Source organism: Schistocerca piceifrons, chromosome 2, assembly GCF_021461385.2.
Source record: "Schistocerca piceifrons isolate TAMUIC-IGC-003096 chromosome 2, iqSchPice1.1, whole genome shotgun sequence".
Taxonomy (NCBI): domain Eukaryota; kingdom Metazoa; phylum Arthropoda; class Insecta; order Orthoptera; family Acrididae; genus Schistocerca; species Schistocerca piceifrons.
Genome location: NC_060139.1, coordinates 760,057,307 through 760,084,537, shown reverse-complemented (window position 1 = coordinate 760,084,537; position 27,231 = coordinate 760,057,307). Strand labels below are relative to the sequence as shown.

The following is a 27,231-nucleotide window of genomic DNA, read 5'->3' as shown; positions in this document are numbered from 1 at the left end:
CTATCAATGGCGATGTCACACGCTTTTCGTCCACTGGAAGAATTGTTTATGAGCAGTAATCTTTATTTTTGAAGAAGTTACGCAAATATTTAATCAGAGTAAGGAAGCTGTAGTTATGCCGCCCCCCTCGCCCCCCCCCACCCCCCCCCCCACCCCCGCCCCCTGGCAAAGAAAGGAAAACTTAGAAAACAGTTCTCAAAATTTTATACGCTTTTTGTAAGGCAAAACTACCAAGAAAATCGCTACAGCCGGCAACTCAAGGGTAAAATAGAGCACGCTGCCTACACAAAATCAAAAGAAGAAAATACAACACAGATATTTAAGAAAAGCAATCACCATACCGAGACCTATATTTCAACATAACGAAATGCTTCAGGTGAGAAGGCTGGATATTTTATTTATTTTATTTTACACGTCTAGTTCCAAAGGATCAGCAGATAGCTGTGATCACGGAGCTAGTCAGCGCATGAGGTCTACATCAGAAAAGGTAATAATCGATAAGATAAAATTTACTCGAATCCTATGCAGTCGAAAAATTGACGAGTAGATACTAGCATAGTCAAATAAAATTTTGTCAGAAATTTCTAGACGAACTATAAGAAGTGAATGACAAATAAATTGCTTGGTTTCGAGTAGTAAGTATGTGGATTAATTTTTTTGCTTCTTGTGATAATTTTTTGAAAATGGATGCAGCATAACACTGCATGATTTTTGCACGGGAGTCAAAGAGGTGCGATCCAAATGTATATTGTATTGATGCCTAGTATTACCTGTATGAAAGCTGCTAATTCTTGGGAATAAGTTCATAATGGTGACAACAGATGAAATTTAAAAAATACTGGGTGTGCTACCTAACTCGACCAGCCAGATTAGCCGAGAGCGCTAATGCGCTGCTTCCTTGACTCGGGTAGGCGCGGCGACCCCGGATCGAATCCTCCCAGTGGATTAACGACGAGGGCCGGTGTGCCGGCCAGCCTGGACCCTTGGATGTGGTTTATAGGCGGTTTTCCACATCCTGCTAGGTCAATACGTGGCTGGTACCCATGTCCCGCCTCAGTCACACGACTCGCAAACATCTGAAATCCGTACGCAGTATTTCATGACTTACACTAGACGCAGACAGCTGGGGTACTCTGATTCCGTCCCGGAGGGTACGGGGTGGCGGCAGGAAGGGCATGTGGCAACCCCTTCCAATTAACCATGCCAAATCCGAGTGTAACCATGCCGATCCTGCGCAAACTGCGGGACAAAGGCATTAGCGAAAGAAGAAGGAGGGTGTGCTACATAATTCCGTCACCTCATATATTTCTGAAACAAGTGAAATGTGAAAAATGCAATTGGCCAGGGATGCACCTACGTTAAGGCCGCACACAATGGGCGAGTATGCACAATCCATAAATTTAACAAACATCACTTTCAAGACAAAGTTACTTTTTGTAAATACCAAATGTATGTTTTTTCTACGTAAATGAAACCCAGAGGTACAATTAATGATGGCAGACTTGTTTCCACTGTTCTACACCTCGTACCTTCTGAAATAACGCAGAATTTAAAGGGTGGTAACGGCGCCACACTTTCTGCCGTAATGAGCAAGGTCTGCCTGGAGCAAGCTCCAGGACAGTGCAGGCAACCCGCATTACAACATAGAATTGTGGTAGCGTTTCCAGAATTTAAAGTCTAAGTATTCCATAACGTATAAAGTTTAGAACAGTGAAACAGAGTCTGCCATCACTAACTGTATCTCTAGTTTTTATTTCTTTAGAAAAAAAAACATACATGCGCCACTTAAAAAGAACGTAACAATTTGTTGGAAGTTGAAACGTCCCCTTAGAAAAATTATACATGACTGTGCTTAAACTGACTCACAATATTTTTAGCGCAACGCAATCTGACTTTCAAAAATCCCTACAAAAGAATGACCCAGACTAACATTAACCTATACCTTTCACAAATCACTTACCTCACAAAGATCTTCGTTACTCGAACTACTGCAATACAGCGAGCGCCATTACTGTCAGCCAAATAAAAGATTCAAACTACTGAAGGCACTAACTGCTGATAGGCACAGTTAGCAAAAGAAAGATTTTGATAGAGAACAAACAATGTATTTACCTTAATATTGTTCAAAAGTCATACTATATATATCAGTTCATGACATCCACTCTTACAAATGTACTGTCTCTGGTGGACACACGTCCAGATCATCCGCTCTCAAAAATCCGCCATCTCACTTCCACACATCCACCACTGCTGGCGGCTCACCTCCAACTGCGCAACGCTACGCACTGTTAACAGCCAACTGCCCAACACTACAATAGCCAACAACAACGCAAACCAGCCACAGACTGCACACAGCACAGCCAGTGATTTTCATACAGAGCGCTACGTGGCGTTACCAATAAAAAAACCTATACAGCCTACTTACATAGCCCCCATGCTCCCCACAAAATATTTTACAAATTGTTTTGGGCACTGGCCAAAAAATTTTTCATAACTACAATAACAAAGAAATCAAATGCTCACACTTATTGACACAATGTTGCTCAAAAGCTAAAATTTTCTTACAGTCCATCAAAACAGTCCTGATCATTCATCACAGTAAAATTGCATTTTTTTTTCAAAATCGGAGCATTAAAGAAAATGCACACGGAAGTAGTGGATTTCCATGCAGTGTTGAAGAAGTAGTGTTGTCCTTCCAACGGAAAGACAGTGCTGACTCTTGACATGCAGACAGGTATGCGCCACAACAGAGCAAACCCACCGCAGAGTCAGTCGAAGTTCTGAAGAATATTGGTAGGTTGGTCATCACAGAGCAGACCACTGTAGTCCTCTTAGAGATTACGGTATTGGTGGGCCGCCAGAGGTGCAGACTCACTGCCGTCCTTGTAGAAATAATGGTATTGGTGGGCCATCAAAGATGCAGACCCACTATAGTCCTTGTAGAGACGGCGAGCAGCCATATATTGCGACTGCGCAGGTGCACAATCACCACTGAGGAGTCTTACGGAGAATATCGCAAGTCCATAAACCACCACTTGTGCACGCACAAAGTTTTTGGAATTGTCCTTAGAAGTCTTGCAGACAATATAGCAAGTACATAAACCACCACTTGTGCACTCACAATGTTTTTGGAATTGTCCTTAGAACCAGCAGTGCTGTTAACCAGTCCCTTGCTGAATTATCAATACACGTGCAAACACTGACAGTCCCTACTTCTCACATATTGTCCATATACTATGACCAACTGAAACGTGTGCAGTGAAATGTAACTTACAAGTAAATTAATTTGATGAACTGGTGTCAATTACAATTTTATAACATAAGAATACAATAACAAAGGTACAAAATACATCATTAAAGAACGTAACAATACAGATAACATTTGTAGTAATAGGGGCTTTACAAAAGAATAGAAATAAACATATACATCAGTGTGACAGGAATTATGACATAAGTAAATACATAAAAGATCAGAATAACTTTTGGCACATCAACTTCACACAGAACAGAATAATGTCTAAACATCTTTACAAAGAAAATAACATATGATTAGAAAAATTCCACAACATAACTCATGTCAGCTAAACACATAGAGACAGGAAAAACACAAATACACAAGAGTACACAAACACATAGCAGAATAACACAAAAGGGAAGTGCAGGGTTTGTTTTCAGTGTAACATTTGGTACTGCAGTCCAATCCAAAACTTCATTTCATTGATCTTTCGTCTTATTTCAACACTTGTTTCCACCAAAAAAATCCAATTCAAGCATGCTTTCTGTATTTCTATGTTCACATATTTCTTACCTCATTATTTATTTTCCATTATCTTACCTCATCATTTATTTCCAAGAAAATCCTACCTAAACCTGTTGTCCCTAAACCCTACTTTTTTGTTCATATCCTCTTTCAAAATACTTTTTTGGTCAAACCATTTTCTTATAGCTTCTCGATGCATTTCTTCCAATTCATCACAACTCGTTCTCTCATATAGCCTACCCCATCTTAAGCTAACTTACATCTACTGCTAAGATTCTAAACTAAGGGACGAGGCAATCCAGCAGCACAAAACAATTAACACAAACATCAATGACAAAAAAATGGAAATTGGCAAAACAAGCTACAGTAAATCTAAATTACCAAGCAAATGCAACATTACAACTAATATGAGCCAATGTGCAGCAACAAGAAAAATGAATCAGTAGTAAAACTGGCTTAACAGAGTAATACAAAGTGAAATTTAGTAGCACTATGCCTGGCAAACAACAGCAGCAAATGCAATAACTTATATCTAAACATGACAAAGCTCAAGCAGAAAAAATAGTACACTAAAGACTGCAATGCTGATAAGGGAAATGTATATTCACATCTTAATGTCTATGTAATTAAAGTGGTGCACCACAAAACCTTATTCTACAAAAAATTACCAAGTACTTGAAAAGAAAATTATATATGAAGTTACGGTTATTAGTCCCTTCTTGTTGTTCTTTCCTTTCTAAGTACTCCTTTTTCGAAGAACGTGGATCATAAAATTATTATTTAATAGATCTGTTGACAGAAAGTGTTCACATTAGCAAATGAATTTAATTTTATTTTATAAATCCAATGCTGCAACACAACTGGAAACCAGATATCAAATGAAATAAGCAACTATCTAAAGTGAAGCATAAAAATATCGTTCAGTAGTCATGTGGCATTTAATGATTTAGTAGAAATTCTCTCAACTCTCGTAGAAAGACACATGTCATAATCAGGTCTGCAGATGTAAAAATATTTTCCATCAGTTTATATGCATTTCAGTAAGTAGCACAAAGTATGTGCTGCACAGTATAATCATATGTTTCCAAGTAAAGAGCGTGTCATATTTGCAATGCTTTCTGCAAAGGAATGTCAATAGCGAGGTTAATGGTCTCTCACCTTTTTCTTCTCCACCTGTGCCTCTGAAAGGCACACACTAATGGCTTTTTTTCCAGGTGACTGTCGCTCGGATGGGCCTCCACAGCACATTATGTGAAGGTCATCTACCTTCTTTACTGAAATATTTACGGCAGCAGTTTCCACTACAGTGACAGTCTCATATAAAATTAAAAAAATTCAAAGGTTAGAAATTTACATTAGAAGTGTGTAGAAACAAAATCTCATATATAACAGTGTCCAAAAAATTTTCGCCGGCATTGTGATACATTAACGCATTTACACACATTTCATAACTCTTAAAGTACGTTTCTTGGTTACCAACATCCTCTTTCACAAACCAGAGTCCCTAACTTCTATTCATTATTCATATACATATAAACACGCAATCACATTCCTCATACATGGTAGCATCAGCTTATTGATCATAAACATACCTCAGCAGCATAATACACAGAGTCATCGTAATAATAACATCATAACACCTCAGTCAAATCTCAAAATCGTCGTAACTTTCTACAATAATTTCAAAACCTAAAAAGAATTCTCTGCTCATTTCAGTAGTGTCATCTACCTCAAACGTACTTTAAAAATCATGATCCCATACCATATACATCATTCAAAGCTCTCATAACAGCACAATGGTTCCGAAAAAATATGAACTGTTCACAAGTACTGACAAAATACAATTTCGTAAGTGTGAAGTTATCCAACTGTGTAATTGCGTAAACATGTGTCACTGATGTAGTAAAAAAAATGTTTGTCTCTCTTAGTTAAATGATTAGAGAGCTGTGTAATTATGTGTTAGAGAAATATGGTACCGATGTGTAAAGTTGTATAAGCAAATACCATATTAGCTAGGGCTCCTTGGACTTGCCAAACACATGGTACACAAAGTAAGCGTGTACCCCCCTGAGGATTAATGTAATTATACCCTCAGGTGTTACAGATTACAGCAAAGGAATGAAATGTATCACGGAAAACTTTTGTATCATTGTACTTCAAATATCTTTAAAAATAAATGTTTTAACTACAAAATTAATCACTCAAATACGTGTACTGTAGCGCTAAACTGTGCTTCTTGTTGTAAGATAATCTCTGTGAAGTGTTGTAGTTATCGTCCTCCGAAAGCTAAATTCTGCAGAAGTCAATGTACTTACCTCATGATAAACAAAAGTGAAATGCTTTGCATATAGATATCTTACTTATTACGCTTACTGCTGTGATGAAGACAGTACTGTGCTGTAACGTATTGTTGTGCTACGGAAAACGCTGTCTCATTGAAGCTATACCACAAAAGTTACTACTAAAACATGTTTTCCTTTCCAGAGGAATTCAGAAAAACTGTGCAGATATAAAACAGAAACACCGCAAAAGTAACATTGTAAATTGTCACTCATTAGTAGTGTCGTGATAAAATCGTGTAGCTGTCACATAAACCAACCACTGTGTCATCTGGTATCTTGCAGAAAGTACTTTAAATCCAGAATGTATTTTCAAGTAAACCAAAATGATGCATTAAAATCTCATTAGCAGTACCAGTACATGTTCTAAGTATGTAAGCCTGATAGTTGTTACATAATCGTGCAACTAACAAGCACGTATGTACAAATAAGAAACTTTGTCGTCTGTTCACTATAACAATGCCTTCGTAATTTCTATTTAAATAAGTTCTCTAGGTTCTTGACTGGCTATTTAACTTCAAAACACTGTTGCATGTTAACAGTTTTTCAGTGTGGCAAATTGTACTAGTAGTGTGAAGTGAAAAATTTTATGGCAAAGACTAAGTTAAAAAGCAGCTTATCATTCAATAAACGATTTTACATGTGAAATGTGGTGCAGTCCTTTACTCTTCCTAGTACACAGAGTTTCAACTTCAAAGCAATTATCATGTTGTATACTTCGATAAGGAATGCTAAAATTTTTCTCAAGGTTAGCGTCTACATTATTTTGCCGGTGCATGTGGCTGCCTGCGGTGCGAGTCATTATCTGTCTCTTTGTTGGCGCACGTCGTTATTGGGATTAGGAGACTGACTTCTACAAATTCACCATGTCGAGAGGGCCCTGCCCTGTTTGAATCACGCCAGTTCTGACGCAATTCAGGCCTGTCGTTACGATCATATCGTCTGTCATCATGTTGGTAGATTCCATAGTTTCTTTCTTGTCGGTCACGTGGTGGAGAATTTCTCCCTGAATTGTAACTGCGCGCTGGACCATGGCGTCTATTCTGTCTCCCTTGATAATAGTTATTATGGTTCCCATATTGTCTGTTTCTCTGATTGTCTCAGTGATAGTCACTACCATGGAGAGGTGATCTTTCCCTGTAATTATTACTACTTTGCCAACGGTTGTCATACGGGTGATGTCTGTTTTGGTCACGATTTGTGTTGAGAGAATAGCCTTGTCGTGTCTAGTTATTATTTCTTTCATCGCGGAATTGCAACGGATGTGACCTGTAATTGTTGTGTTCCTGTTTTCACGTTCCGCGATTGTCAGTGTCAATTTCTAATTCTTGTAAGAGTCCCTGAAATCTTCAATCTCGTCTTTGCAACGTCCTGCCACAATAATATGCCGTAAATGTTCAGGTAATTTGATTAAGCAAATGCGGATGAGTTCTGAGGGGCTGTATGGGTTTGACAGGTACTGATTCTTGTGCAAAATGTCTTCAAAATATTTCACAAGACTGGAAAATTCAGATTGTTCGAAATGTTTCATCATTATGATGCTATGTTTTACTCGGTCTTGTGTGGCTTGAGACCAATATGCTGAGAGTCCTTCACTGTGACAATCGTGAATGACCGATCGCATTCTTACAGCTGGTTCATTCTCTAAGTAGCCACACAAATTATAATCTATGCTCTAATGACCAGTTGGGAGGAAAGCAATGAGAGAATTGATGGAGCCATGCTTGTGGATGAATGTCATTGCCAGAATTCTTAAATGTTTTGAATTTATGTGTAGTAATGAACAGCTTACAGTCAAAATCATCGTGTCTGCGAGTAGCGTATCGGTCATTGTTACGTCGTGTCGGCAGTTCCATCTCAAAATTCGGTGCACCTTGCCAATTTTTTTCATAATTTCCGAAATACCCCGTGTTATTATTTTGTGGCTGTTCCGTATTTCTATGTCCCTCTTCCCGTATTGGAGCACGAGTGTCCTCTGAAATACGTAATTCTTGTATTACCTGTATCAGTTGATCTTGTATTTCCCAAATTTCTCTTTGGTGTTGCGTATTAATTTGATTCTGATTTTGTTTGAATTTCCTAATTTGTTCGCACTCTTCTGTGTCATTAAAGACTATTGGTTTTGTGTCATTCAGATTATCATCTACCTTCGTAGATAAATTATTTAGCTGATCCGAAAGTTCAACTACTTTCTCTGATAATGAACTAATTTCCTCCATGTGTCTTTCTGAATCAATTTTCAGAGTATCTACTGTGTCCTTTAAGTTTTCCTGAGTTTTTGCAAGTTGCGTAACTGAATCGGTAGATGCAACAGAGTCAATTTTAGCTTGCAAGGTCTCATGATTTTCATGAACAATAGTTTGCAGTTCTTTTATGGCTGCTTTGTGATTCTGTAATGTATTTTCATGCCACGAAAAAATAGGTTGGAAATGCTCATAAATTTGTGTTTTTACGTCATTACAGACTTTTAAACATTTCGATTCGAGTTTATGTAACTCAGTAGTTAAATCTTCATGTGTTTGTTCAAGCGTATGTATCACTGAGTCTAACTTTTGAAGCTTTTGTTCCATTGCGTCTAACTTTTGAAGATTTTGTTCCATTGTGTCTAACTTTTGAAGATTTTGTCCCATTTGTTTCTGATTTTGTTCAAGCGTTTTGTCTAACTTTTGCAGCCTTTGTCCCATTTGTTGCATTAACTGTAATAACAATGCACTGGTGTCTGAAACATGTTCCCCAGTGCTTTTCGGCAGTGAAGTTGCACCAGCAACATTCACATTTTGACAAACGGAAAATGTGTCTTGACTTATTTGAGAAAATGGTGAGGACCCAAAACCTGAATCTGCAGTATTTGCAAGATTGTGTTCTGTCATTCCCGATTCCTGAGGCGGGCTGTTGCTGAGCGATGAATTGATAATGCTTCCCTGTTCACTAATTGTTTCACTGTCTACACCATTGTTTGCCACCTGCCCCATTTACCTATGCATAATTACCAAATTACTATGTTGAACATTAGTTAATTCATTACACGGTGGCGCTAACACACTGCTTTTGTCTTCACTGTCATTTCTCAGTTTTCTTTGGAGCGTAGTATTACGTTTTTCACACACCATAATAGTTACAATATTTCACACGATAACACAGAAAAGCACAATTTGAAGAGCAAAAATAAGAAAACACATTAACATAGCACTGAAAATAATATCTAGTTAATCGCAAGCACATCTGCGAAATACTTGGTGCAAATCTACATGCATGCCACAACTGTTTTACTGTACAGCAATGAAAGACTGCAACTACAAAGGAGATTCTCTTTACAATCACGTGCTAGCAATAAACAAAAGCTACACTAATTACACAAACTACAAGAAAAAATCAGAAGATTCCAGTGAGGTATCCTGGCAGTGTCGCCATATGAAACGTCCCCTTAGAAAAATTATACATGACTGTGCTTAAACTGACACACAATATTTTTAGTGCAACGCAATCTGACTTTCAAAAATCCCTACAAAAGAATGGCCCTGACTAACATTAACCTGTACGTTTCACAAATCACTTACCTCACAAAAGTCTTCGTTACTCGAACTACTGCAATACAGCGATCGCCACTACTGCCAGCTAAATAAAACATTCAAATTACCGAAGGCACTAACTACTGACAGGCACAGTTAGCAAAAGAAAGATTTTGATAGAGAACAAACAATGTATTTACCTTAATATTGTTCAAAAGTCATACTATATGTATCAGTTCATGATATCCAGTCTTACAAATGTACTGTCTCTGATGGATACACGTCCAGATCATCCTCTCTCAAAAACCCGCCATCTCACTTCCCCACATCCACCACTGCTGGCGGCTCACCTCCAACTACGCAACGTTACACACTGTTAACAGCCAACTGCCCAACACTACAATAGCCAACAACAATGCAAACCAGCAACAGACTGCACGCAGCACAGCCAGTGATTTTCATACAGAGCGCTACGTGGCGTTACCAATTAAAAAACCTATACAGCCTACTTACAAAGTGATGTTTGTTTACTTGTATGGATTGTGCATTCCTTCCCCTTCTGTGATCCCCTAGTACAAGTGCATCTCTGGCCAATTTCATTTTTCACGCTTTCTTTCATTCCGTAAATATATGACGTGGCAAAGTTAGGTGGAACAGTCGGTAAATTGAGAAGCCAGTGTCCGAACTCCCACACTCCTGAGCAGAGTTCGACGAGAGGTTCGTGTAATTGCTTAGAATGAACCGGAAGAAACCAGATTATCAAGACGTTCACCTGTAGTAGTCTGTTGTATGGCTGGGATAGCAGGGCACCTTTCCCAACACATGAGAAGTTGGTCTGTAGTTGGGAAGAAAATAAGAGGTGCCAACTGGACAGATAAGACGTTTCGTGAATGAGTTTTGTGGTATGTAATGCAGAAGCCTGTCTGTGTCCACAACCTAGAAAAAGGAAGAAACGATTTTTGGCACTTATTTAGATAAAACTGGGCTTTATTGTAAGTTACAAGCCAAGATGGGTATTAAAAGGCAGAAGGATGTTGTCGTGGGTGGGGGGCGGGCACGATGTAAGAATTCGTCATATCTCCATCAGAAGGTTACACAAAATAAATGGGAAGAGTGGCATAAAACAGAGAAGCATGTTTGCAGTGCCCAATCATCGTTCTTAAAATAGCACAGAAATACTCTCTTAATAGCTGTTGTCGATTCGTTAGTTGTTGCAATCATTTATGACAAAATCCTGCATTTCTTTATAACGTAGTGCACTGCAACCTCGTAAATGCTAGAAATTTTAAAACTTAATCGACACATTGGCTCTAAAATAGCTACAAACATCATAATACAGTTCCCGTTAATAAAGTAGTTATAGTTCACATCTGTGTGCTGGCAGCCGTAATGTGAGATCCACTTCCAGTCAACTCCACTATATATCGCATTGGGATCTGAAGTCCTAACACAAACTGTGCCCTCTATTTACGTACTGTTAGGAGTACGCTGTATCCAAGTGTGATTAGTCTCAACTGTAATTATGTTTGTTTAGAACACAATATGTGTGTACACGCCAATGTATCCGACAGATATTAATTTCCTGTGCCCGTGGAAACGTACAACGCGACGCGTAGCCGCGAGCTTTATTCCTTGCAGCTGTTCTTAAGCTCCTCGCTCCCGGCGTGCGCTTTGGATGAGCCACACAAACAGTATGTGGGAGAATTAAACGTGTGCAATTAAGGTAATGGATTTAAAGCAATTAACTTAAAACCTTAAAAGTCTCCTTGTTATAACTGTGCTCAGCAGAATGTTGTCTGTTACCATACGCTGTGGTCGACGTCGCTCGCTGAACCTTGACCTTCTGCTGCTCCACCTAGGATCACTAATCCACGTACGGTGTCACCTCACGACGTAGGAATGAGAAAGAAAAGCGAGTTAGCAACGTTAACAGGGAGCTCAATACCTGCATCTAAATCCACATTTATAACGAGGTGACAAATATCATGGGATAGCGATATACATGTATAAAAGAAGATGGCGGTAGTAAGGTATTCACAAGGTATCAAAGGGCAGTGCATTCACGTTAAAAACTGCCCGACGAGATTATGGCCGCACGATGGAAATTAACATATTTTGACCGGGGACTGGTTGCTGGAGCTAGACGCATGGGACATTCCATTTCGGAAATCGTTAGGGAATTCAATATTCCGAAATCCACAGTGTCAAGAGTGTGTCGAGAATACCAAATTTCAGACAATATCTCTCATCGCGGACAACGCAGAGGTCGATGGACTGCAGTTAACGACCGAGAGCAACGGCGTTTGGGTATAATTGCCAGTGCTCACAGACAATCAACACTGCTTGAAATAAGGGAAGAAATTAATGTGGGACGTACAACTAAAGTGTCCGTTATAACCACACAAATCAATGTTGGACATACGACGAACGTATCCGTCAGGACAGTACTGCGAAATTTGGGGTTGATGGGCTACGGCAGCCAACAACACAACATCGCCTGCAGCGCCTCTCCTGGGTTCGTGACCATATCGGTTGGATCGTAGACGACTGGAAAACAGTGGCCTGGTCAGATGAGTACCGATTTTAGTTTGTAAGAGCTGATGGTAGGACTTGTGCGTGACGCAGACCCCACGTGGTCATGGACCCGGGTTGTCAACAAGCCACCGTGCAACTGACGGTGACTCCATAACTGTGCAAGCTATATTTACACTGAACAGAGTGGGTCCTCTGGTCCAACTGAACAGATCATTGACAGGAAATCGTTATGTTTGGCTTTTAGGAGACCATTTGCAGCCATTCATGGACCTCATGTTACCAAACAATGATGGAATTTTTGTGTAATAATAATTCGCCATGTCACCGGTCCAAAATTGCTCACGATTAGTTTGAAGGACATTCTGAACAATTTAAGCGAATGATTTGGTCACGCACATAGCCCGACATTTATGTGACGTAATCTAGAGTTCAGTTCGTGCACAAAATCCATTGCGGGCAACACTTTCGAAATTATGCACAGTTAGAGAGGCAACGTGTTTCAATATTTCTGCAGGGGATTTCCAACCACTTTTTGAGTCCATGCAATAATGAGTTGCTGCACTACACCGGGCAGGTACAACAGGATATAAGGAGGCATCTAATTACTTTCGTCACCTGAGTATATATTCCGCAAGCCACCTTATAACGTATGGCTGAAGATGGTTCTGATACACCTAGTATTCCCACATTACTGTTCCACTCACGAATGGCGCGAAGAAAAAATGATAGTGGATAAAGCTGCTTTCATGTAATTTCTCTTTCTCGTCGTAATTATTTCGCGAGACATGTGGGAGGAAGCAATATTCTGCCTGGTTGAGTTTTTAAGATAAGCTCTCGAAATTTGAACAGTAAATCTCTCCGTGATGCACAACACGTCTCTTATAGCGTCTGTCACTGGAGACATCTTTTCTAGTTTTGTTTGCCATTTCCCTAACGATCTCTCAGCGAGTAAACGATCCCTTGACAGTGCACATCTCTCTTCGTTGAATCATCTCTGCTATTAATCCTGCTTGTTAAGAGTCGCATAATTATGAAAAGTACCCAAGAATAGGTTACATGGATACATTTCCTCAAGATTCTTACAATGAATCTCATTGTGGCAACTGCTTTTCCTACTATTTCTTTCATGTAGTCACACCGCTTTAGATCGCTGCGGATGGTTACCCCTAATTATATTACAGCAGCTGTCGCCCATCGTGTAATCGAACATTAATGCATATATGCACTTGTTTACGCGCAGTATGTTACATTTATTTATGTTCAGGGTCACCTACCAGTCCTTGCACCATCTGTCGACAATCAGTAGGTCTTCCTGCATTTAGGTACAGTCTTCTACCGTTACAATCTTTGTATAAACAACAGCATCGTCTGCAGATAGCCTAACGGGGCTCCAACGTTACTCACTATATCACAGTTAGGCAGTACCTGTGTTGTGAAGAAGTACGGTGCAATGTCTTCCGACATCTACTGTAATTTCATATCGTTCGAATCTGATATCAGTTTCTTTTTAATAGGATATGAATCAATACTAGATTGAGTACAATCAGTCGTATTGAAATCCCAGCAGATGCGAAGTGAGCTAGTCAGTTTCAGTACAACCACACTGAAGAGCCTAAGAAATTGGTACACCTGCCTAGGGCCCACGCGAACACGCAGAAGTGTCGCAACACGATGTCGCATGGACTCAACTAATGTCTACAGTAGTGCTGGAGGGAATTGACACCAAGAATCCTGCAGGGCTGTCCATAAATCCGTAGGAGTACAAGAGAGTGGAGTTCTCTTCTGAATACCACGTTGCAAGGCATCGCAGATATGCTACAAAATGTTCATGCACGGGGAGTTTGGTGGCGAGCGGAAGTGTTTAAACTCAAAAGTGTGTTCCTGGAGCCATTCTGTGGCAATTCTGGACTCGTGGGGTGTCACATTGTCCTGCTGGAATTGCCCAAGTCTGTCGGAATGCACAATAGACATGAATGGATGCAGGTGATCAGACAGGATGCTTACGTACTTGTGCCCTGTCAGAGTCGTATCTACACGTATCAGGGCCCCATATTACTCCAATTGCACACGACCCACACCATTACGGAGCCTCCACCAGCTTGAACAGTCCCCTGATGACAAGCAGGGTACATGGATTCATGAGGTTGTCTCCATACCCGTAGGCCTCCATCCGCCGGATACAATTTGAAACGAGACTCGTCCGACCAGGCAACAAGTTTCCAGTCATCAAACGCCCATTTTCAGTGTTTACAGACGCAGGAGGGGTGTAAATCTGTGTGTCGTGCAGTCAACAAGGGTACACGAGTGGGACTTCGATTCCGAAAGCCCATATCGATGGTTTCGTTGAATGCTTCGCATGCTGGCACTTGTTGATGGCCCAGCATTGAAAACTGCTGCAATTTTCGAAAGAGTTGCAATTCTCACGTTGAACGATTCTCTTTAGTCGCCGTTGGTCCCTTTCCTGCAGGATCTTTTGCCAGCCGCAACGATGTCGGAGATCTGATGTTTTACCGCATTCCTGATATTCTTGGTATATTCGTGAAATGGTCGTAAGGGAAAATCCCCACTTCATCGCTACGTCGAAAATGCTGTATCCTATCGCCGACTATAACACCACTTTCAAACCCACTTAAATATTGATAACCTGTCATTGTAGTAGCAGTAACCGATCTAAGAACGGCACCAGACACTTGTTGTCTTATATAGGCGTTGACGACCGCACCGCCATATTCTGTATTTGAATACGCATGCCTATACCAGTTTCTATAGCGCCTCAGTGTAATTCTTGTCCTTTGCAGACGTACAATGCAACAGTTATAACTGAAGCTATTTTGTAATGAATTACCTGCAAACAGTATTTTTTATAGACGTCCATTTTTCCATGACGACACTTCAAGATACTCCCCTCTCCAAGCATTTACATTTACGAAGGGCGTCCAGTAGGTAATGCAATACATTTTGTTTGAGAAAGCAGGTTGGTGTTGTTCAGGATTCCAGTGCACCATATAATTCCCCACTCTTTTCGCTACAATACCTATTTTCCAACATAATCTCTTTTCAGTGTGGCACCCGAATGTCTTCTTAGTCGAAGGGCCTGAACGCCCGCTTGGCAACACTGTACTGGACAAGCTTGGAGCCAACGTCTTTCTGCGTCAATACCCTCCCCATAATCTATGTGCTGATTCCAACGGAGTGCATCTTTGATTGAGCCAAACAGATGGAAGTCGTAAACCGAGCTGTAGGCTGGATGAGAAAGAAGAGGTTTGCACGCTCTCGTTGCAATGACGGCAGACGTCTCACTCAACGACTCATCGTGCTTTTGTTCACTGCCAGGCCTCCGCAGACAGTCTCTAAGCGGCTATGAATATCTGCGATGCTCTGGTTTTCCTCCAAAAGAAAATGGCAGCTCTCCACTTGGCACGCACCTTCATTACAGACGCCATTCTGAAGGCTACGTGTAAAGCCGCCGTCATTCGGCACTTCATGAAACTATAGGGGCTAAAGCGGGAATACCCCACGATGTCCCAAAACAAGCGCAACAATTTTTTCAACCGAACTGGGCGAAAAAATTATTTCATTTGTTATTGAATGGCTCTCGTATTTACGTATCTTGAACATTGTTTCCCTATATAATTGCACAGGCTTCCGCCTCCAGAGTCAGTCGACATAAAAATTTTCTGGGTATGGTACCGCATCACAGTGCATAAAACTACTGCTGCAGAAGAAAAACCAACGTTTCGTCCACGGTTGTAGCAGCCTTCTTCTGCGTCTAATTAGACCCAGACGACGTCAGTAAGGAAATAATGTTCACAACGGGTAAGTAAATGTAAACATCTGAAATTGATGAGAACATAATACTGTCAAAACGTGTGTTTTGAGGCGCACTTTCTTGGCTTGGCGCCGGCCGGAGTGGCCGTGCGGTTCTAGGCGCTACAGTCTGGAGCCGAGCGACCACTCCGGTCGCAGGTTCGAATCCTGCCTCGGGCATGGATGTGTGTGATGTCCTTAGGTTAGTTAGGTTTAATTAGTTCTAACTTCTAGACGACTAATGGCCTCCGAAGTTGAGTCGCATAGTGCTCAGAGCCATTTGAACCATTTTTTTGTTGGCTTGGCGTGTTGAAAAATTGGTTCTGTTCCTGTCGGTACATTACCCCGTGTTTACTCCATAAACATTAACGTCACGGACGCTACAGTTTTGACTTTATGCTGAAGAGCGGCCCGCAAACTTCCGCAAGGATGTGAATTAGGCCAGCAAGTCACCAGAAGTTGCCCATGCCTGCACGAGATCGTTAATATTACTTGTGAATTGTTGCGGCCCCATAACACTTTCTTGTGCAACTGTCTTTACATTTGTTGATTCTGTTCCGTTGAGAACGACGTGTTAAGTTTTGTCTCCAAGGAAGTTTGGTATGTATATAGATAACCGTAAAATTCTAAAGCAAGTGCTATTTTGTCTGTAATGTTTGAAGATAGAGATTAGTGGATTACCAGCTTTCGAGTAAAAATAAATAAAGGTATCGTCTAATACTTATCGTCTTTTATTCTTCTGTTTCTCTATATTTAACATCCAAAGACAAGCAGTGAACTTTCTGGCACAGACGCCCTACAACGATGCATTTACTATCACTACCACTACTACTACTACTATTATTATAATTACTCGTCGAGGTGTACATTGTACTGTCCACATGACAATACCGTAGCAAGTAGTTAGAGGAGCCAAACAAAATGGTACACGCCGTCTCCAGTTTATCAACTGACTGTGTCAAACTGATTTGCTTCCTACAGCGTCTGATGTGTTTTCTCTGGTGGCAAGGTACTTGACTACCTTAAGAGAGCGGACTTTGCCTCTGTCGTGGCCTGGGCGGCGCGGCGCCTCTAGTTTTATTAGGCGGATCGAGATTCTGTACAACCAGCAAAATAACTGGCTTTAAGGGATTATAACCTAAGTGTCGGCTCCCATGGAGATCAAGTGGGAAATAGATGTTCGCTTGATGATGACAATATGCTGCCCAAACGCATCGTTCCCACAGAAGCGACCATTAACAGCTGTCCACTAAAGTGGACGTGGCGCACCACAGTGTTACTTAGATTTCTTTGTATTACATACAGGATATCAAGCGTCATTCATCAAAGTGTACCACAGTAAAGTACAATATTGTAGCACATTTTTAGTATTATTGGTTATTTCATATTTCTGTTCTAGTGCCACGCAGTCTATACAAGTGCTATCTAAATAATGATTATGTGCAATTGCCTCCTTTACTTAACTACAGCAGTTTTCTGCTGGCATCGATGTTTGTTTTGAGTTAATAGTACCTTACAGTTACAACTTTTTACAATTTTGGCGTGAATTCGTCAGTGCAACCCACAGTATTCTCGTAAACAGTGGGCGACAAGTATACAGAAGCACTACTGGAAAAGTAGAGAAAAAAGGTAAGCGGGGCTAGTTTTTATTTCCTTTACACTGCATGATTCCTTACCTTGATATTTGTAGAAACACTGTGTAGATTATTATTATTCTGTAAGTGTTAGATTCTACGGCTTCTAATCCATTTCCTTTCCAACACGATTTTTTGTAAATACTGTAAACTGCTCTGGGCATATTTTTCAGAAATGGTCGAGCAGGAATTCATCCATCGGCCCATTTTCAACTCACTGCAACAACTGCCATCTGCTCAGGAGCTCACGGTGGCGGACTTGTCCAACTTGAAGCAAGCAAGACCGAAGGCCAAAGGCAACTACCGTAAATCAGGGCGCCGCCGCCAACTTTTCCAGCATTCGAATGTAAAGTCTAGTCCTGGAACAACTACATCCAGCCTCTGGAGATTCTCTAAGCTACACATCAGATATAAGGTGATGAAGAATGAAAATCAGTTTTACTAGCTTATGTGGGCCCCAATGTCCTTCGCATTCTTCAGAAATAGCTACCTACTTGTGAACTTGTTGCCTGCTCAGACGAGTCTCGTTTCAAATTGTATCTAGCGGATGGACTTGTACGGGTATGGAGACAACCTCATGAAACCATGGTCCCTGCATGTTAGCAGGGGACTGTTCCAGCTGGTGGAGGCTCCGTAATGGTGTGGGGCGTGTGCAGTTGGCGTGATATGGGACCCCTGATACGTCTAGATACGACAATGACGGGTGACACGTATGTGAGCATCTTGTCTGGTTGCCTGCATCCATTCATGTCCATCGTGGATTCCGACGGACTTGGGCAATATCAGCAGGAAAATGCGACACCGCACACGTCCAGAATTGCTATAGTGTGGCTCCAGGAACACTCTTCTGAGTTTAAGCACTTCAGTTGGCCACCAAATCTGAACATATTGAGCATAACTGGGATGCTTTGCAACGTGCTGTTCAGAAGAGATCTCCACCCCCGCGTACTCTTATGGATTTATGGACGGAGGATTCGTGGTGTCAGTACCCTCCAGCACTACTTCAGACATTAGTCACGGCCATGCCACGTCGTGTTGTGGCACTTCTGCGTGCTCACGGGGGCCCTAGGCAGGTGTACCAGTTTCTTTGGCTCTTCAGTGGAGTTGTACTGAAACTGAACAGCTCACTTCGCGTCTGCGGAGATTTCAAAGCGACGGATTGTACACAATCTAGTATTGATTCATCTCCTATTCCCTATCAACACAGGTACTGCAATTTCGTATTTATCGGCTGATACCAGGCCTGTAATTTACAAATAAAATATCTCCCCTGTACTGGAATACCATTAATGGTAAGTACGAGTATAGATATGACACATGGACGACGACAAATGAAAGTTTTGGTCTGGCAATGAGATATGCTCGGATAGCTGAAGCAGTTAAGACGACCCCTTGCGTAAAGCACGCAATCTGGGTTCGAGTCCCTGTCTGTCATAAATTTTCGCCTTCGTAAATCCATTATACAGCTGGAGATGTTGTATATTCGCATCTGTGAGTACATATCATGATGTCAAAATTAGCTGGTGGTGGTGTTCTTTGCCAAGCTGTATCTTAATGAAGCATACTTGCAAATCTTTTTACATGAAGACACACAGAGCTGAATGGTGGTAAATACCCCATTTGGTCACTGCCATTACCGAAGTTTACTCTTCGGAATGGCCCTCACACCGAGTTTATTCCAGCGGTATTTAGAACAATTATTCTGGAAAGCTCCGAACGATGTGATACCAGGAAGACATAATTTGCAGACGACAAATTTGAAATGTAAAAAAGACAAGTGCATCCTCTCTACGCAAAGCCCAGTTCTCAAGACTGTCTGCATACGACACACAGCATCAAAACTTCCAGCTACCAAGAACGTCAAACAGCCATGTACTGCATTACAACAAATAAAGTACTATCGGAAGTTCCTCCCTCATGAAGCTTCCATCAGTGTACCACTGCACAAGTTGTATATAAGCGCACCAATGTAACTGGGACAGTGAATTCCAACGTGAAATTAACAAATTTAACTAATATTTGCTTGATGGCAAATCCTAGCAAAATGCTCCAATTGTTACAGATGATTCAGACTACAGCTTCAGAGAAGATGACGGTAGTACAACGAAATTATAATCAGATCTAGAATAAGGCTCGTGTGATTATACCTGCAATCAACGAATTTCATGAAACTTCCTGGCAGATTAAAACTGTATGCCAGGCCGAGACTCGAACTCGGGACCTTTGCATTTCACGGGCAAGTGCTCTACCAACTGAGCCACCCAAGCACGACTCACGGCCCGTCCTCACAGCTTTACTTCTACCAGTATCTCGTCTCCTACCTTCCAAACTTTACAGAAGCTCTCCTGCGAACCTTCGCAGGAGAGCGGTGAGGACGGGGCGTCAGTCGTGCTTGGGTAGCTCAGTTGGTAGAGCACTTGCCCGCAAAAGGCAAAGGTCCCGAGTTCGAGTCTCGGTCTGGCACACAGTTCTAATCTGCCAGGAAGTTTCATATCTGCGCACACTCCGCTGCAGAGTGAAAATCTCATTCAAGGAATTTCATGATTAGATGTACATATGTAAATTTACCCCCCTCGCAGACAACAAGCCATTAGTGGCTATCCTTGGATCGACCAAACTTGTTCCTAAACAAATAGCTCAACGTTTCCACTACTGGGCGCTACTTCTGTCGAATTATGACATCCAGATCCACAGCACAACACACAAATACAATTTGCTAGTACGGCAAGATAAAAAGTTTCACTCACCTGCCGGTTTTTCAGTTGATGTCAGTGTTAAAGGCACAGTGCAAAAGTTCTCCATATACTCTTAAGTTTATTGTGAAACTAGTAACTAAAGTCTCTGTTTTGTCGAAGATGGAACAGTACAGCGGCCTAATGATAAGAAGCTGCTTAGTCACCAGAGATTAAATCTTATTGGAATATGAGGTATGCAGTTACAGTATACAAAGGTGTCATTCCGGTACTTTCAGAATCACGCAAGGTGCCATAGCAGTGCCTTTGGGGCACAGTTCGTACAAAACACATTTTCAATGAGCATTGCTACTGGAAGATTGTTGACAATACCACTGAAATTATATTGGCTAAATGGTCACTCATATCAAAAATTACAATCATTTCGGCCTGGACGATATTTTCTGTGACCACAGGCAGAAGAACACTGGTCAAGTCCGAATATTGATTTTGCAGGGCCTTTTCTAGAATGTTACTGGCTCATCCTCATCGATGGTTTCTGCAAATTTTCATTTGTGATACACACATCATTGATATCTTCGACAAAGAGTATTCATACTCCGCCGAAGGTTTCTCTTTTGAAGGGTTGCCGAAATCTGTTGTCACCAACAACGGGACACAATTTTTGTCTCGGAAATTTAAACTGTTCTGTGAAGCCAATTGCATTTCACTTTTAACAACTGCAAAGTTTCATCCAGAGACCAATCCACTCGCTGAAAGTTTCGCAACAAGTTGCACAGGACGAAGCTGATTCAACGGTGCAATAAAGACATTGCTTTAATAATCTTCCTCTCTCAGTACAGAGCTATTCCACACAATGTGCAGTTTCCAGCTGAGAAACTACATGGAAGAGTATGTCGGACATTGATGTCAATTTTAAAGGAACTCATGCTTCCACATATAGAACTTCAGTGGCAGCACGAACAAAATATTTTTTAAACTTAATGAACCAGGAAGCACTTCAGTGTACAAGTACGATAAAAAGAAATGTGTAGCAAGCTTAGTCATAAGGTAATTTGGCAATGTCATGTATCAAATTAACCTTACATATCGCAACCCGTTACAAAAACAAAATCAGACTGCACTGCGCTTACATGCTTATAAAAAGAACACCTACAAATCAGGAGACCTCAGTACATTTGAGGGATCTTCCTCCAGCTGCATCCTGCCTGCGATGAACTGATGAAAGTGGACATCGCACATTCCACCTCAGAGCAGGCTACGGACGTCGAAATGGCGGACGCTTGGCCGGCAGCCCCCTCACCATGGTTTTGTGTGGGGTTCCTGCAGATGTCAGGGGGAGAAACATACATGCACCCACGAAATACGCACGCCAGGAAGCGAGAGAGAGGATTCGAGGGGGCGGATACAACGGTTTTGTGACACCTTTTGCAACCAAATCAGTCCATGCATCTACGCCAGAGCGGTAGCTAATAAGTGGGATCAAACTGCCAAGCTCTTTGTAAATCTGACTCGCCTTTTAATCACTGAAATAACACCACATACACTATGTTGTTTCTTTATTGAGTTTCGGTTCCCCCCGAAGGGTGTGGGCTGGCAGCAGCTTGGTACGCCGCTCTTCAGCATACAGAACTTGTTTTAAAAAGATGAAGATATGAAATAATAAAAGCAAGCGATAAAATCGGTGACTTAAATGGTAAAATGGCGGAAAATTGTGGAACTTAAAACATAAAACAAAGGTTTGATGATGCTAATAAAATACTCAGGAAGCAGATAGGTAAAATAATAGACAATTAAAAAACACGGCGACAGTCTGATTTCTCTTCGCAAAAGATATAAAATTCACACCCAGCGACAGCATGATTTCTGTTCGCAACGCTATGGAAAGATGCACGACACTGAACACTCACTTGAACGCTGCACTAAAAAGTTGGCACAGATATGACATACCACAGCTGAGGGCAGACGGGGAGAACCTGGATAGATTGTGGGAAAGAAAAGGGAGGGAAGGAGAGGAAAAATGAAGTGGGAGGGAGCGGGGAAGGAGCTGATGGAGGTGTGGACCCATAAGAGAGGGGGGTGGGGGGTGGGCAGACGTGACAGGGGGTGCGGAAATGCAGATGATGGGAATGCAAAAGAAATCGGGGTGGGGTGGGGGGAGGGAGGCAGAGAGAGTTTAGATGGGGAGAAAACACGATGGATGGGGGGGGGGAGGAGGGAGCCTGGGAAAAGGACAGAGGAAAGGAGAGGGAGATGAGGACCACAGTTGACAGGAGGGATAAATGGAGGGAGAGAGAGCATAATCTGGGAGGGGGAGTTGACAGAAGCCACCTTTGGAAAGGAGATGAAGGGTGTAGAGATGGAGGATAGGGGGGACAGAACAGTGAAGGCGTGGCAGAGTGCAGATGTTTGAGAGGAGAAACCAGGGGATGTGGGGGATCAAGGTGGGGGGAGTATGTGGATTTGCTCGAGGATTAGGAGCAGATGGGGGAAAGGAATCAGGTCGTAGAGGATCCGCATGGGGGACAGGAGGCGTATATGGATGGCGAGGCGAAGTACATGGCACTCCAGGATCTCGAAGTACCAAATACACTATCGACCCGTGAAATTTCGTCCTTCTGTCAGGCAGAGTATACAGTGAATGAGATCCATGGAATATGACAGTACGAAACCAAAACGCTGCAGATTTTCCGTCCTAATCATGGCGGTTCAAATGGCTCTGAGCACTATGGGACTTAACCTCTGAGGTCATCAGTCCCCTAGAACATAGAACTACTTAAACCTAACTAACCTAAGGACATCACACACAACCATGCCCGAGGCAGGATTCGAACCTGCGACCGTAACGGTCGCGCGGTTCCAGACTGTAGCGCCTAGAACCGCACGGTCACCTCGTCCGGCTAATCATAGCGGAACCAGTGCTCTGTATCTCACGATTTTAATGGACACAACACGTTTCTACTATACTCTTCCAGCATCATTCTCTGTCAGATCCGCTCTCGCCCTGCAAGAGCGTTTCCCTGTTGGAGTGGCAGTAGCAACTACAATGAGCAGGCGGCGTCATCTGTCGCCGAGGCTACGCCACACAGCGCGCGTCGTGCTGCTACACGAGTCCAGGAGGTGGAGAACAAGCCAGCTCTGTGATTGGCGGACGTCGGACGCCGCGCCACGCCGGCCGTCGGGGGAGGGGCGGCGCGCGGCTCGACTTGGCCCTCTGCTCCGCGGCCGAGTAATTAATGTGGCTTTATTAACAAAGTTGCGGGGAGCCGCTGTAGTCAAAATACTGCTTTCAGGCCGGGCCGGGGCGCGCTGTGTCGCCGTAACGTGATTACTTTGGGCAAGTCGCTCCTCCAGGAGCTCAAACAGCCGGTTACTCAGCCGACTGTTCAGCTGCCCCAAGACGTGGCAGCACAGTGGCCGCTGAAGGCCGCAGCTGCCGTCTCCCATCGCATTCTGAAGGCTACACGCACCGTTGCAGACCGACCGCTGTGCATACTGCCTCAAGATGGCAAGCTGATCCTCACAAGGAAACGTCATCAACTCGCTTTCCTACTTTAAGGACAAAAAAGCACCGTGGCAGGATATCAGCTCCAGGAAACTAACCCCCTACCCCGGAAATTTGGGCCGTACTTCTCCTGCATTTATGACCTTCTGAAAATACGTGCGCACCGTCTGTTTGTCATTCGATCCTCAGCACTGCATCCGCTTAATACGGAGGGCGAAGTACAGTACAAGATGCGGTGGCGCGGTTCCTTTTTGGTGATTAAACGTGCACCTACCTGTGAACTCGCTACAGCAGATCGCCGGTAGGAAAGCCGTACAGAAACCTACCGTAGTGCGACTCGCACCGGGCTGCATACAACGTAACTATTCTAAAAATCGGGAAAAGTGTCATAATTTTGAATGAAAGGTACAAATACTGGAAAAACTTCGGTATATTCTGAAGTTTAGAATTACAAATTCACTGTCAAGCCCGTGCTAATCCTAACGCAGTCATGCACAAACACTTTCATTCACGTTAGAAAGTTTATGGTAACGTACTTTCCGAAATCTGAACAGCTATTAAACATGATTTTTCTTAAATGAAAACGCTCGCCTAATGCACTCCAGTTTTTGGTCACCGATTTTCTCAATATACCACGCGAAATTACTGTCTTTTCTCATACACAAAATTATTTAAAAAATCCATACTTCCTAAAAAATACACACCGGAATAAATATGCCTTCACTTTAAAGCACTTTTGAGGCATGTAGCACAACTAAAATCGGCACACCATAACGTCATTCAAAATTAGAATTATATTAATACCGCCAGCTGCTAATGGGCGTTGATATATATCAACGGAGACTGGTGAAAATGTGTGCCTCGACCGGGACCCGAACCCGGGATCTCCTCCTTACATGGCAGACGCTCTATTCGTTAGAGCCACCGAGGGCCCAGAGGATAATGCAACTGCACGGACTATCTCGCGCACGCATCCCGAGCGACCCTCATTCTCACCTTGTGTGTCCACACACTACATTCGTAGTATCCCACCCCAACACACTCATTACTCGTGGAAGACATTCCTACCAAGTCCCGTAAGATTTCGGGTAATACGTGTGCATCCGCACAGAACAAGAAGGTCATGGCCGGTATCGCCAGAACTGTCCGAAAGAACAGACACCGTATCCATAAATTATATAACTTCATTCGAAGCTTATACTACACATGACCGTGCCATTGAAAGGCTGCGCCCCGACTCCTTTGGACTGCTGTAAGCATTCTCTGTCTTCGAGAGAAAAGAAGCGCGAAGAATACTCCGTTCTAATTGGTCAGGTTTTCTTTAAGGCTAATAGAAAAATATTATTCTGCCGCGTTAGTCCGCGCTTTTCATGACTAACCAATCAGCAGATAACACACTTTCGAATTGTACTTTTTCCCAAAGTAAATACTTAACATTCAGATATTTTATTTATATTTTAGGTTATTAACTATTTTCATTTGCCCTAGAATCAGCTTTCCTTTTACCATAAACACTGTCTTAAAAATTTCTCACGTTAGTTCGTACAGCGCTTGTCATTATAATAATGATCTACATATTTACTTTAGACCATATACATGCATCATTCACACTACTAATAACATATACAAAACTGTACAAACATAAATAAACAAACAAACCTTCAAGAAATAAACCAGGAAAGAAATGGAGCCGGCTGTTGTGGCGGAGCTGTTCTAGGCGGTTCAGTCTGGAACCGCGCGACCGCTACGGCCGCAGCCTCGAATCCTGCCTCGGGCATGGATATGTGTGATGTCCTTAGGTTAGTTATGTGTAAGTAATTCTAAGTCTGTGGGACTGATGACCTCAGATGTCAAGTCCCATAATGCTTTGTGATGAACGTGTGGGTACTATTCTGTCATTCTGCACAACGGAATAATCTGACAAGTACCCTTTACCCTGTGGCTCCTGTAAGATGCAATTTCCACCCCCACACTACTACAGAAGTCAGACAGATGCCCCTAACGTTCTAAAGAGAAATGCCTCAAAAATTTTCAGAATAAATATCTTCTGGAGTCGTCCGCTGTAAGGAAATGACAAAAATTCACAAAATTTCTTACGTAACTAGTGGGACACTTGGGTGCTGGAGTAGTGGTAGTTAGTGTAAGAAAAACATGAAACTAACGAAAATTATTATTATTATTATTATTATTATTATTATTATTTTGCAAAAATTCTGAGAAATCAGAATGGAACTTTTAGTTATAAACTGAACAAGTTATTTGCGGGTTCTTTTCGGAATGTGAAGTTACGTATTAAGGATAGGATTCGCTAATGAAATTTCTATACAAAGTTTAAGATTGTTATTGACTTGGCAGAATGGCTGAGAGCCGCGCATACTCAACTTGAATAATTATCCATTAGAATGTTGCTAGGTACGGTCGAGGCTGTCATGTGTGAAATGCAGTGAAGTGTACTGTTGTGGAGGAAATATGGGGCTTGCAACAGCTGTAGCGCACAATACTGTAAGCTGCGATGACTGCTGTCTGCGCCGCTCGCTGCTGACAAATAAGATAACTCTCGTTCTATCTGGACTGGCCTTCGCCAATCAAACTCTCACTACGCCTTGATGAAGTCAAGGACTCCTATTCGCCCCTAGTCTAACTATTGGCATGGTGCACCGGTCAGATAACCAGCCCACCACGATGTCACTCAAAAATTCTCTCGCCGGCGTTTAACTATAACTCTGTTCATTCACACCACTCAATAAGTGTGGTGGCCAACACAGTGAACAACGCTTAATCGCAAGGACTCAATGTAATGTCGCACTCTGATTCGCTCTCGACAGAGGTGCTCTCCCAGTCAAGCACTGAGGAGAGACTTGTTCCTCACTCTTTCAGTACACATACGAGCGCACACGCCCTCTTTACGTGTTCTCGCTCCAAGAGCGACAACGGAATGGCCCCTCTCCCCGCCAGATGTGAAAGGGTATATCTTTTGGTGTCTCCCGTTACTCCTTCAGCTCAAGGTGTCAGGAATATCGTCTGCCAATCAGCATTGCTCTTCTAAAATGGGAGAATGACGTTTTGTTTGAGGCGACCAATCCGGAAATCTGTAGCATCGTCGTTTGGCGTTTGCTGTTTCCCTGTGAAAACCTCTGAAACTGGGTGCTATGTTTGTAAAGAATGTGTAGGCTGGGCGCTCCCACACAATGTAGCGGAATTTGCTTTTAAGCCAAACATGGGGTCGTTCTTCCTTTCACTTTGGCAAACGCTGTCTGCTCTACGGGCGGTCGCCGGTCGACGTAGATAGGTTGCCTCGTCCTCTGAAGGGACCGGCCTCCTGGCATGCAGTTTGCATCTCCTGAACTAAAAGCTTTTGTGACTGTAGTGTCTTGAATGTGTGTGGGTACGCCAGCCTCGAGTAGTTCAACCTCGGTGCGCACTTGCAGTTTACTTGTTATTTGTGTATC

The 27,231-nt window shown here is 42.3% G+C and overlaps 1 non-coding gene across 1 annotated transcript; it reads right to left on the bottom strand.

Annotated features, from left to right (window-relative positions):
- Nucleotides 1-19,777: 19,777 nt before the first annotated feature.
- Nucleotides 19,778-19,852, bottom strand: Trnah-gug. Its single transcript has one exon. It is a non-coding gene; the product is annotated as a tRNA-His (tRNA).
- Between the last annotated feature and the right edge of the window lie 7,379 nt (nt 19,853-27,231).